Source organism: Sparus aurata, chromosome 18 (assembly GCF_900880675.1).
Source record: "Sparus aurata chromosome 18, fSpaAur1.1, whole genome shotgun sequence".
NCBI classification, from domain to species: Eukaryota; Metazoa; Chordata; class Actinopteri; order Spariformes; family Sparidae; genus Sparus; species Sparus aurata.
The window spans coordinates 14,239,120-14,253,905 of record NC_044204.1 but is presented as its reverse complement, the minus strand read 5'-3'; positions in this window follow the sequence as shown (position 1 = coordinate 14,253,905).

Sequence of the window (14,786 nt, the reverse complement as noted above, 5' to 3'; positions counted from 1 at the left end):
AATAAATGGACAACAGTCAGACATGAGATAAACAAACCCAGTGTGAGCCAATATTACAGTAGCACCAGCTCCCAAAGGGCTTTGCATCACTACCCACCTCTTCTAGTAGGGCTGGGTATTGTTAAGAACCTCACGATTTAATTTTGATTCTTTAGTTCGCAATTCGATTCAATATCGATTCGATTCAACATTGATTTTAATGCTTCGATATTGATTTAATGCTTCGATATTGATTCAGTAATAAGCAGTAATAAACAAATAATTCATTAGAGTACCTGTTGATAATTTTCTAATTCAAAAAAGTCATCTTAAATTATAAATCTTTATTCTAGGAAGCTCTAGTTGAAATGTAAACACACACGATGTGTTAAGTTATAAAATAGTGCAACCATAGTTAAGCTGAGAAAGTGCCATTGTTTCTGGGATTGCATGGTACACTTTTGTCTGACATAAACAGACATAACCGCGGTCCCTCCGCCCTCCGGCTAGACGCAAGGGGGTAAAACGTTGACACTGACCCCCCCTCTCTCCCCGGAGGAGAGTGCTACTTGCGGGCGCACGATGCAGCAGCCAGGGTGAGACCGGCTGCGCTGGGAGTTTACAGTCTCCGAAAGAGTGGTGCGTCAGACATCGGCTACCCGCCTCCGCAGCTCCAACGGTGTTTCCGCGGCGCATCACCCTCCGACCCTTAAGCGAGATCGCGGGCGAGGCGCTCCAGCTGGCCGCTGCTTGCCTGAATCGATTCAAAGGATTTTCTGAATCGTTACTGGTTTTCCATACTGCTCGTTGCCAGTATGGAAAATCCAAATTCAACAGCGACTGCTTTCTGGATCAATCTGTTTGGCCAAGGCCCGCCCCCACCGCCTCTGTTAGATCCAGAGAACTGTCTGGGCAAACCCGGCACCGGAATGCAATCAGCCCTGCATACGTCATTGTCATGTCACGAGACAGTCTCACAAAAAAATCACGGTTAAGTAACACAGTAACGCAGCCTGCTTGCGGGAAAGTAACAGTAATCTAATTACTGTTTTTGCAATTGTAATCCCTTACTTTACTTGTTACTTGAAAAAAGTAATCGGATTACAGTAACATGTTACTTCTAACGTGTTACTGCCCATCAGTGGTCATGACTCAGTCAGTACGTTCATTTTTTTTTTTCTTGCAATTTGAGCTCAGTTTCTTTTGTGCCTCCGTTGTATCTATGCATCTATCTACTTAATCCAGTATCTTATTTTGAAGGCAGACCTGAGTGTGCATAACATTATCTTAGACCATGCAATTGACTTTAATCTTATATAGAGAGAGGTGATATAACTTTTTTTTTTATATTATGTTAGCTGTCTTACTGGAAAATAGTAGATTATCATTATATATCATGTTGCAGTCATTTTCAATATATGTTGAAGTAATTATTGTGGTTATTCGAGGGGTTGTTTCTTGGCAATTACCACCTACATCCCTTGAAAGTTTTTGCCAAAGAAATATTAACTATTATTGGTTGTAAAATAAAATAATTTTGCCATAAATTCTCCTACTGTCTGTTTTTGGCTTCTAGTTACACAAGCAGTAGCATACAAAAAAGTCGCTGTTGTTCTGGTCAGCCATTTTAGCACAGCATGAGGGTGCAGAACAAAAGACAAGTCACAGTTGTTTATAACAGGTCGCTGCTGTTCCAGGGAACCATTTCTCAACTGATTCAAAGATTTGTTGAGATCAGAAAATTCCGACCATTTTTTGATCCACTTGTCAACTTTTTATACTGAAAGCAGTCGGACCAAAACATGCAAAACCTGAAGGGAAAAAATCCATGAATGGCAACTAGCTTTTGAATGATGTTGTATGAGATCAGCTCAGTCGTTATGAAATTGATCCATATGGTTCTCTGTACGAAGGCGTCAGGCGTGACAGGCTGTCGTGGGGATTGTTGGGTTACTGTTTCCAACCTTCAGCGGACCTCCTGCTGGGCAGCTTCATGCTAGGAAGCAGCTGTAACACGTTTTCCTCTTTAAATGATCATGCCGAGAATACAAATCCACAGTGTTATCATGCGAGTGTGTGAGAGCTGCACCTCTTTGTGTTTCTGTGTGCATGTAGCGCCTACCATCGGGTCGAGCAGATGTTCGGCTGCTGGTGAAGACGACTACCACCCAGCATGATAATAAGGTCACGTCAAGGAGCGTTTGCATGCAGATGTCTACAAGCTGTGTGTGTGTTTGTGTGGGTGTGTGTGTGTGTGTGTGTTGTTCCAAGTCTAAAAACTGACATTCACACAATTCACCTCCCAGAGCAGGGGAACACATATGCACAAAAACAGTTGTCATATAACAGTTGTCATATAACAGTCATATAAACAGTAACAGACACACACACATTCACACAGAGATGGCACATGCCTTCAGGGTTGTAGATCCATATGGTAGGGTTGGTGGGAGACAATTGTTGAAGGGATTTTGAAGCCTTGTATTTGAGTCCCTGTTTGCGTCTCCGCTGTGAAGCATATGCTCTGCACACACTCCATTCAGTTAAAGAGGTATTTCACTGCTGGAAACATGGCTCTCGCATAAAACTGGGCCGTCTATGCAGCAGTGAGACGCACATACTTTTGACATTGATGCTACATGAACAGAGAAAAAGGGGCTGTGTTTTGCTCAAAAGGGAGAAAAACCTACAACAACCAGAATGCACTGTGGACATAATTAACAGTTCCGCTGATGGGTGACGTACTTGTGAGTTGGGACGAATTTGGTTGTGGCTCTATTCATGTTGAAACAGGAAACAGTAAGATGGCCATATGATGGATTTGAATGACAACTCCCATCGAATAGCAATGTTGCCATGTATCTGATAGAATAAGCAACTTTTATTTTTGCTGACAAATTTTACTTAAACTTTATTTTGAGCATTTTGTTAAGAATGAAAGCATAACTCCAACGCATTTATAAACTCCAAATTGGGAGTATTGTTGAATTTGCGGAGGAATCACATGAGTCGTTGGTCAAAAAATGCATATTTATAGCATTTCAGGTTCTTGCAGGATTGCTTAATCTTTAGCAGTCCCCGCTAATTTCCCATAAAATGGCGAATCTCACCCACCTGGATCCATAAAGAGATATTTTATAATTTAGTGGTGGATTGAAAAGTAAATGTGTAGTCATTAACATTTAATTGCAAATTTAAAAAAAGTACTAGACTGGCAACCCTTTCCAAGAAATTACACACATATGAGAAGTCACTCACTTGGAAATAACCAACAGTCTTATTCAGGGTCATTAAAGGTTGCCGTAATTGTCTAGTGATGCTCGAATGGTTTCGTCACCAAGCAAGGTCTACCATTACTGTCTCATTAGGCATCTCACTATTATTCTACATTATGCTGTGCACTCTGTTAATAATGAAAAAAAATATTGATTTGTTACATCAAGTATAATAATATAATGTGAATATTTTTATTCAAATGAACCAATATGCCATTTTGATTTAAATTGACAGCCTGTTGTTAATGTGTATGTGTCTGGGTGTGTGTGCGCTGTACATTGTCACCACCAATCTCATTAATATCCTTTGAGTGTTACTAAAGCACTCAAGTCTTCTTAGAGTTCCAACGGCAAGTCATCAATTAATAAATCACACACATCACACCAGTCGCATTCACAGGCTTGAACATGCCCGTACACACACACACACACACGCACACACACAAGCGCTAACACACTCGAGTGAATCTATACCTAGGCATCAATTAGTAACAAACACCCTTCAGTGCGCCGCATGCAGCACGTCAATTATCACCTAGGACGCTACAGAGAGCCTCCACATTAAGACATCAATTTACATTAAACACTGTGGTTATGGCTGTCAATGACGGTTAGGGCGAAGTGCGATCTGAATCACATATGACGATTGTGGAGACTATATGTTCCTGTGGGCTTTTTTTTTCAGAATTGTGTTCCAACCATCCAACTTGTATTTTTTTGGACTCATGGCAACCCATTTTTCACAAGGTTAGCAACCAGGGAGCTGTGTTTTGCAAAACTTATATGTGTTTGGAGTGTTTTGAACATGCTGATGGTATAAAGGGATGGTGGAGAAGTGGATTAAGCTGCAGGAGTGGTTTGAAAAGTTTCTGTGGAAATATTAATACTTTTTTTTGCAGTGAAACTGAGTCACTGTTTGAATCCATTGTAACCGTCTTCAATCGAAACTGACCACATCTCTCATCAACCAAAAAGCAGCAAAAATGCTTACTTTTCAGAGACACGTTTGAAGCCTATAGAAGCCCAAACCAGGCAAAACTGTAGTAGTGTACAAACAAAAATAAAGCTTCAAACTTAAAGGAGAACTTCGGTCGATTTAAACATGCAGCTTCATTGCTCAAGCTACCCTTGACTTGCCAGTACCGAGGGCGCGAACAAATTTGGTCCAGCCATTACAGAGCTCCGTGAACGGAGATGTAGCATTGAACGCTAACAGCATGGGGTCAGAACTTCACACTGTGTTTTAACCGTCTTAACATGCTCCACATCTCACACCAGAAGTTATGCAACATCAGCAGACACCTTAGCACACAGCACTGTAGCGTGTATGACTCAAAATGAATAAAAAAGTAGTTAAAATAGTGTGTTTGTGCAAGCAGCTACTTACCTGTTTGTTGACATCCGTGTGTTCCGGTAGCTAGACCAAACTAGCATATCCATCGAGTGTGCACTTAACAGGCTAAACAGGCTATTGTAAGGCTCATGGCACATGACAGGCTGTAACATGGACATGTACATTATGAACATAAACACGAAAATGCTGGAATACGTTACCGTCTCCGCCAGTGAGGGAGTAAGTGCACGCTCGACGGATTGACTAGTTTGGTCTAGCTACCGGAACACACGGATGTCAACAAACAGGTATGTAGCTCCTTGCACAAACACACTGTTTTAACTACTTTTTTATTCATTTTGAGTCATACACGCTACAGTGCTGTGTGCTAAGGTGTCTGCTGATGTTGCATAACTTCTGGTGTGAGATGTGGAGCATGTTAAGACGGTTAAAACACAGTGTGAAGTTCTGACCCCATGCTGTTAGCGTTCAATGCTACATCTCCGTTCACGGAGCTCTGTAATGGCTGGACCAAATTTGTTCGCGCCCTCGGTACTCGCAAGTCAAGGGTAGCTTGAGCAATGAAGCTGCATGTTTAAATCGACCGAAGTTCTCCTTTAACCTTCCGTGCAATGTTAGCTAGCTAGTTAGCATGTTAGCTAAAGGCATCAGATAGTAATTCAACACTTTATACCGTGGTGCTTCAGCAGAGTGCAGTCAATGGATATTTAACAACAAATTACCCCAACCGCAGGTTTGTGAAGAAAACTGGCTTGCCTAGAGCTTGGTGGCTCACTAAAACAATAGTAGTGCTCTGTATTTTTAGCTAGTCTAATAGTGTTTTCAATTAAACCAGCTAACTACCAGGAGCACAGTCACCAGGATATAGTGTTACCAGTTAACTCTGAGTGCTGTATCATAGGCAACTGGACTTGTTTCAGTTTCTTGAAGACGTTTCACCTCTCATCCAAGAGGCTAGGTCAGAAACGTATCTGTGATTTTGTAGAAACACACTTAGCTAATATTTACTCTGGTAATCGGTTGATATTGGCTAGTCCTCTCATTGGCCAAAGGACAAATCACTGTGACGTCACACTAACAACATTACAACCACATTTTAGAGCATTTAGCAGATGCTTTTGTCAAAAGCAACTTACAGTAATTCATACATACACTCATACATCCTACATACTGCCATGCAAGGTCCTGACCAGCACATCAGGATCATTTTGGGCTTCAGTATCTTGGCCAAGGATACTTCGACATGCAGACCAGGCGATTTGAACCAGCGAACTTCCGTTAACAAGATCCTGGCTTTACTCCGTGAGCCAAAGCTATATCCCCTATATTAAAGCCGCTTGTGTATGATGCAGGGGTCTCAACCTGGAAGTTATTGGAAAAAAACAAACAAAAAAAAACTGTGTTTTTTTCTTCAGTTTTTTGTTCTGAGCATTAGCAAAATGGGAAATGTGTTGAGGTATATGGGACATGTAGCTTGGGGAAAAAGGGGAATAAATAAAGAATTCTTTGTGCATCAAGATCACAACAGTTTAAAAACTCTTTGACTTGTCTGATAACCTGTCCCAACTTTTTGTCAGCTTTAAGGCTCTGTGCCTTCTCAAAGACAGAGAAGGTGAGTGTTTGACATTCACAACGCAGCATCCCCCTTCCAAATGGAATCACATAACTATGTTTTCTTCTGCAATGGCTTTACTTTTAATGAAAGTTTTATGCACTCTCTCTGCTGGTGTCCACATTCATGCCGCCTCATTTGCAAAAAAGCAGTTGTTTGATATACAGCGTAACGAGTTGAGCAACACGCTGTTCTATGCCATAATCTAACCCACTGTGCAAATGAATCTTCTACATGTAAGACTTCCATTAAAGTATCAGTCTAATGATTATACTTAGGAGTGTCCGTGTTCACTTTCTATGGCGTGTGTAATCTTTTTCTTCATTTGCATTTTCCATTATTTCCCCTGTCTGATGCTTTTAAAGTGTTACTTACTGGTCCACCATGTAAATTGCTTAAGCACTCCAGACGAAAGCCCCAAAGCAGATCCAGGGTACTGTCGCCACACTGATAGTCCTGTTTTTGCCTGCAATAAAATGGTACCAGACATCGCAGCTGATTGGGAAATGAAAAGCGTGACAGGCTTTTCCTGTAGATTTTAAGGTAAGACTCGCTGTTCCTCTGTGGATGTCTGCAGATTTCTTTTTTCAATTTCACAAGATTCAAACCGAGAGGCGGCTGAACTGGAACATCTCAGCTGAAATAATCCTCCAAGGCTCCGAGTATCCCTGCTAAATTCCGCTTTTCAAGTTGTAAGATTTCCACGACACATGCAAGTTAAGTAGAGATAAAGAAAATCTTATTAAGTATGTTGTTGAGGCGCTGAGGTTGCTTTGACATCAAGATCCAAACAAAACTCTGGCACAGACAACATTTTGGAACCAACAGCACATTAAAAGTGTGTCCGTCCACTTTTAGCCACACTCTGATGTAGTTCCACTGTGGTCTGGAGCAAAGGATTCTGTAGTCGTTGATATTAAGTTGAGCTAAACTAATATAAAAAGTACCTTGTAGTGATTAGAGCCTTATTTTTCCTGGATGTCCTGCATGCATATGAGGATGAATATGCATGCAGGACCATTTTTAAATGTTTAACTCAGCTTTATAAATGGAGGAGGGAGGAAATTAAGATATCACAGTTGTTTGGTCTCAAAGGCACATGCTATATTTTCTTGTTGATGAATTGCAGATGATAATATAGGCTAACTCTGTTTAAGAAAATTCCACAGGGCATGTTTAAATGCCCTTTCAGATTTTTCAGTTTTTTCTCTGTAGCATTAAAACATTAAGTCCTCTCATGAGAAAACATCCTCATATGTCCCATTTGTTTAATAGTTAAACATTCAAACTCACAAAAACTCACAATTGACAGTCCACATCAGCAGAAGCTAACAGCCCCAAACTGTCTCGACTTACTGATTCAAACATTGTTAAAGCCTGATTGGTGCTCAGAGGTACATGATGGTATCTTTTCTGAATTTAGCCCCACCCCCGTAAAGCTGAAGAGACAAAGACTGGCAAACCAGTAATACAGAAATATCTGTTAAAACTAGAATGACACTCAGTAGAGCGCAGTCCCCTTCAGGAATAAAACATATTAAATCGACTCGATCTGGATTTTGGACAGCTGTTTCGGCTACTTATAATACTAGAAGAAGAGTTGCAGAAGTGTTCAGCATCCCACTTCATCCATTTTTCTTTACTCCCTTTACTTAAGAGATGTCTCCAGTGGAGGAAAGCTATGCCATGCGGTTTGTCTTTATTTCTTCTATCACTTTTATTCTCTGCCATGAGTGCAGCTATTGTTGCGATCACTATTCCATTTATTGACTACTAGTGCCTGAACTGTCTAATTACGGGGCAGTACCTTGAACATGATAGAAGTAAGCAGCTGGATATGCCGTCGAGGTAGCTCCACTTCTTCATTATCTCATGCTGACATGCAGGCTATGTTGTCCTTGCTGTGTCTGTCAGGAAACCAGTGATTTGATGCTTATATTTTAAGAATGTCATTTGCCTTTCTGGTCCTGCACACTCTGGGATAAACTCCCACGTCTCTCAAGCGAGTTTTGACAATTGGAAAGTAGCTTGTTTTGCATTTTCCAGGGCCGACGCAGATATACAGTGTACTTACATCATTTTATGACCAAATAAATTGTGGAACAGCGGGATAACATCTAACAGAGTCAGTGAGCGCATTGCTTTGAGCTCCTTTACGGCCATATTGACTCGGTCATAAACGGACCGTAAATCTATAGACATTTAATAATGAGCCTATGCCATCAGCTGACAGAAGCATATGTCTTTTTATACGGCTTCGACAGACCTGCTAATGGTAAATGCTATCACAAGTATTAGGACAGTGAGCTTGAGTCATTCTCCTGCAATGCTGACAGGGATAAATTTAATTTGAAATAGTGGATGTGAAGTCAAAGACCGGCAGCACCGTCCCACACTGGACTTTAACAGACTGAGAGCACAGTCTACCTTGTTTCAGCTCACTTTCGTGCGTTCAATTTTCTGAAATTCCCTTTTTATAAATGTATTAGAGTTCACAAGGCTAATGCACTTATTACGTGCCTTTTCTCGGAACACAATTGTTCTAATGAAAGTGCTGCATTGTAAAACGAAATTCAAACCCATAACCACTGGGAGGCAATTTCATAGCACTGAATCTTGGCATAGAGCACCGGCGGGCAACACTGTGTGGCTTGTTGATTGAAATATCCCATCAGCAATATGGAAAGTGTCGCTGCGTTTCCAGGCGAGCTGGAAAGAGGAAATAAATGTCTCTTTGGTACATTATTGTACAGTTTTTTAGCTTGGTCACAGCTTTTGAAATCAAATGGGCTGAACTCCACATAGTTTTGGTCATGGAATACAAAAGAGTTAAGATTTTGTCTGAGTGTGGGATCTAAGAAGAGCCTGATCACACTTATGTCATTCTTATTTGCGCTGCCTCTCATTCAATTACCCTGCAGATAAGTGCCACGACACATGCCCACAATGCCAACATAACGTACTGGACAATCTTGCTAAACCTTGTTTGTTTAATCCGTGCAAAGACAGAATATAAAAATGACAATTGGCCGTTTCGTGTTTTTGACCTTTTCTTGGCTGGAACCTGTTGCCAAGCAACCGGCAGAGACTCCAAGGAACACAAAGAACACTTTGGGCCTTTCTCAATATGCGTTCTTGTCTGTTCTTGTGAACTTGTGTGATCTTTTATGGTCCAAGTGCTGTCCCGATAGTCCGCCTTTTGCCAAGAACAGTTTCCTGTGGTGCTCTTGACATGCCAGTTTAAGAATACATCGGTTGGTATCAAGCTAGTGGCAGAGAGCTGCAGAGTGAGAGGCCAACACCAAGAGTTTTTATTTGGTTTGTTGGTTTGTTTTTACAGTTTTCATAAAAAATTCCACTGGGAAACTTGATAGGAGAACTCAACTGTATAGATTTCAATACCTTTTTTGGTTGCTGCAAACGCATTTGTAGAAGGCCCAACTTCCCTTCAGAAATATACGTTTTTTGTCACTGCAGACATAGTCGGACATGTCAATATGGTGCGTAACCTTTGACACATACAAATTTGAAGAAACTGTAACTCATTTCATGCCGTTGTATTAATGTAACATTTATTTTACTTATAATATAGTGGTGGGAAAAAAAAATTTACATCCAACTCTTGAGTGATGAAGGGACTCAATTAAACGTAAATGTACAGTTAAAAAGTTGAAGCATTAAGCCAAATGAATGAATGAAAAGTAAAATGACTCGTTCTTATTAGCTGTAACATGGCTGTCGAGAGATTATGGTGCATTTTCGGTCCAGACTGAAGACCCCTTGTGCAGAATTAAGCAGAAGTGTAAAGTTCTTCTTGAAAATAAACTGGCCTTCTCAGCAGATATAAAACATTTGCTACACGATGTGATGCTCTTATGTTAGAGTGGAATGTCCTTGTCCTCAAATGGTTCCTCCCTGAGGGAAAAGTGCCAAAACCACTATCACACACACACAAATGCATGAAGGGCAGCAGGATGGCCTGCCGGATTGACAATGTCTTATAAAGTGAACACAAGCGGTGGAACTAAAATCATGTGAGGTTACAAATTGTTCGAGGATGCACGTTGTTTATGCGGAAAGTTCAAGTCAAACACACTTTATGGAGTTGAGGGAAGATTTGGGGTCAAAAACAACTCTTCCAAACAGTTTCCTGGCGGGCTGACAGATGGTAGAATAAATGTTTATGCTCTCCCACCACTACACCTCCACCTGAGTTCTCTGCACTGTCTCACTGTCAAACCGCTGCTGGTCCCAGTCATCCATCATGTGAGAACTGCTTCAAACCGACGGCTGAGCTGATGTGTGGCAGGACACCACTGAAGCGCTGGGATGTGCTTGTTTCTCTGAGGGATTTTGTAAGAAAGCGAATTATGCTTCTGACAGCTGATGTGATTTTAAACGCCTCGGAAAAAAATCAAATCCTTTAAGGAATCAGTTTGAATAATGGACAGCGTGTAGCGGCATGACAACACAGAGAATGTGAAATTAAGCTGAAAGAGTTCACAATGGACTTTTTTTCTTCCTGATTTATTCCCAGATTCTAAAGCTTGTCTCTGCTGCGGTCCATATAACCCACCGTATAACTTCAATTAACCGGGCCGGCTTTTATTTCTTTTGACAACGGAGGTCATCCGATGCCTGACAAAACAGCCATTTATTTCAGGAGACAGCTGGCTGTCTTGCATGTTGTATCCATGACGAGCAGATGAAATGAAATTGGACTCTTTTTTTTTGGAGCTTAAATGTTTGCCAAGGCTGTGAAAACCTGACATTTCCCTGCTATTTGATATTCAGCATTTAATGTTTAGTTTAGTCTTACATCACTTCACCTCACCCCTTCCTTGTTGCGACACATAAAACAAAGTGAGGAATGTATGTTGGCTGTCGAAATGAGATAGTAGACTGCTGATTAATGTTAAGTTCAACTGGCAGGGAAACTAACTGTGGACTGACAGTAAAAAACAGACTTAAATTAGACTTTATATGGTAAATGGTGATGGCGGTCCAATTTGATTCCAGTGAAATATTCGTGATAGAACAACTTTTAACTAGCCCACCTACTGTTTCCTGTTTGAAAGCAAGTCTCTTAAGTTTCTGGACATTTCAACCTTGAACTGGAGATCACCAAAAGTTTTCCTTCAGTGCCGTCCAATAGTTTCATCCCACCAAAAAAGCTGGATTTCAGACAGAAGCACCCATGACTCCTCGTTTGTGTTGCTGTTCAACAAAAGCAGAAGCCGTTTTTTGTATGAAAGTGTACATGATAATACTCTGGTGTCTCTCAGACACTGTAAATGCTATAATCGAAAACATACAATTCTGAGGACTTACTGAGAAAAAATAAATACATTTTGTCCTCTATACCCACTTTAAATTTAAGAGGAGCTGTGTTAGGGCAACTACAAACACAATATGGCAAATATTAGCATTAACCTCAGGTTCTTCTTTTCTGTTATTACTAACATTTCCCCATCAATACGAAGTGGCAAAGCTTTAAGAATTGGCCTACAAGACTACATAACACCAGTGGCGGTTTTAGCCCGTTTTTGGGGGGCTTCAACATTTGGATGTGTGTTGGTAGTAATGTTATATTGCTATCAGGCCAACATCAACATGTGATATCTAGAGGGAGGGAGAGAGCTTGCAAGATTTGTAACCCTGTTGTAGATCCACTTGACTGACTTCACCACCTTTCTTGATAGAATTGACTTAATATTACCAGCACATACTACTTGTGAATTAAAGCTATGGTCTACGATCTGAAAGATTATGAGAACATTTTGAAAAGCCCCCCCACACACACCCCTCTCCTCCGAGCTTCCTAACGACACACCCCCTTCAGAGCAGAGCATCAAGCCTGCCAGCAGAAACCAAACATGGCACCAGATTTGAATGCGGACGAGTAAATATCAGATAGATTCACAGTCACAACTACCACAGTCAAAACCAAAGATTACCTGTTCAACATAAACTCTGTGTCAGCACCGCTGCTGCTGCCTGAGCGTTGTCGCTCTGTGCGGCTCCGCTGAGCTCCTACCTGCTTCCTGCTCCCGGTCCGTGATGACGGCGGTGCCAGTTGCCGTCGCCGCCGTCTCAGGGCGCTGTGTGTCGGGAGGGAGACTCGGGGTCTCGGCGGTGCCGCTCACACAGGGGTGTTTGTTGCTTACCCGGTAGCCGAGCAGTCAAGCCGGTAAAATCGGGACCCGTGTGTCGTGACATGAAACTGACAGCCAAAGATAATTTATTTACATCAAGATGGTAACTCTGTTGCCATTTACGATCACTATACTATCGGGAAATCACCCGTAAATCCTAATAAATAATGCGTAAATGACCATTTATGCATTTTATGCAAGTTGAGACCACTAAATGGGCCTGAGATAAAGGAGAACCTCTGTTTACTGCAAAAAATACACACACAATTGTCTGTGAACCTCATGTAAATGTCAGGGCTGTACTGTGGCTCTCTTCCTCACTACAAACAGACTTTTCATGCCAGACATACCAGGTGAATGGGCCATTTTTGCAAATTTTGCAAATAATGCAAATATTATTTCATATCATGGTTAGAGCCTTGATTATTTCCCCCCTAATTGCCAAGACATAAAGTTACAGCTATAACATTTAAAAACAGTGTTCTGTGTTTACCATGTGTGAAATTAATTTACGTTTTTTTATTTTCCCCTCGATATTTGGTCATATCAATTTTTCTATATGGCATACACACAGCATGCATATTCTTATGCTAAGGTTGTTTTAGAAAAAAAATATGTAAAATATTTGATTGTACCTCACAGGGTTGAGGATTTATAATAAAATAAAAAAGAAGAAAATAGAAGAATATTCCATAGACCTCGAGGTAAAAGCATAAATAGGTCTTTGTGGTTCAACAATAAAGAAGATTTTGTCAACTGTATGTCTTGCTAGTCATAAGAACTTAAAATCCTGATGTTCCAGCAGCATGGCCATGGCTTCTGCCTCTCTGATGGTGATATACGCGACTTGGGTGACTTTGACCCCAATAGTATTGGGTCAAAGTGCACCCCCAAAGTGCACCAGATTGATGCATTTAATTCACAATACCCAACATTTTCTTCTGGGGGATCATGCCCCCGGACCCCCCTAGAGTTACGCCGGCCTCTGGGGGCTGAGCCCCCCCAAAGGTCTGATCCTAGAACCGCCCCTGCATAACACCATCTAACCCTTACAGCTGACTCCCTTTAAAGCTATAAATTGGCTGATTATGTTAGAATAACAAGAATGGCAGGGAAAGTGCAGCAAAACCTTCTCAATACCAACATGCAAGCTTGACAGCCAACACCTTGGTGTGCACCAACGCTTGCCATGTCCATTAATCACGCTCATTATGATAATGTTTGATGTTTCCTTAGTATTGAATGGTCCGGGTAATCTTCTCGGACTGAGGTATGTTCGTGACAGCTTTTTAGCTTGTATTTACATGACTGTGGCATTTAACGGAGTTGTTGATTGATGTATTTATTTGACCAAATATGCTTGTGGGACACAGCGAAGGCCTGAAGGGTGTAGGTGGGATTTTTTTGCTTGGATAGTTTAAGAATCTAGCCTTTTCTGGATAATGGGTCTTCAACAGGGTGTCCACAACCCCCAGGGAGTCCTCAGAGTCACTGCAGGGGGCCGCCAAATCATTTCAAAGTAATTCAAACATTTTCCTGAATCCATCATTGGGCGATTTTCAGAATACATAAATGAATACTTTACACAATATTGATGAGCATGCTAACCTATCCGTATGCTAAATTACTGTGTGGCACCTATCTATTAAGGTGAACTTGTCAGCTAACAATTAATAATTGAATAATTTTAGCCAGTTATCTGTATTCTTGTGTGCCACGATGGATTGTTAAGCAACTTAGCGAGCAAGGGACTATGACATACCCTCCCCCTAAGAAACCAAGGGAAGAACTCCGGAGGATGAGGTTAACGCGCCTAGCATTAGCCATGCTAAAACTGCTGTCTACTTGTTTATGCATGGAACTGTAGACTGGTCTCCACGTTTTCATGGGTCCAGTTTTAGATACAGTTTTAAATGAAAAGACCCTTGGTGTGCTGTTGTGTGTGCATGCATGTGCACATGACGTACGTGTGTTGATGAAAAAAGATAAGGAGGCAGGTGAATGTACGTTTATTAAAGTAACTAAACAAACTCACAGTGTGACAGTGTCCTTGGATGAATACTGGGGCTGGTGGCCAATTGCCTGAGCCCACAGACTCAGGAGATTGGCCTAGTTTTCTCTAAAACAAAAGAAAGAGGGAGATACAAGGGGAAAGACTGAAGCATGAAAGTGAAGACGGATGGCCAGAAAGAGCAGAGGGATGGATTTTAGGATTCCTTGCTTCATTTACCTATTTTTCGTTTGAAATGCTCATCGTGTTGGCTAACATCGTGTTTTTGTGACCCCGAAGTACTCTGAGGATTAGCCTAGTTTCTTCTTTTGAAGAAAAAAAAAAAACAAAAGGAGGAGAGGAGGGGCAGGAGAAGATGAAATTACAGTTACAGTGTCTGACACAGAATTCACTCATATTT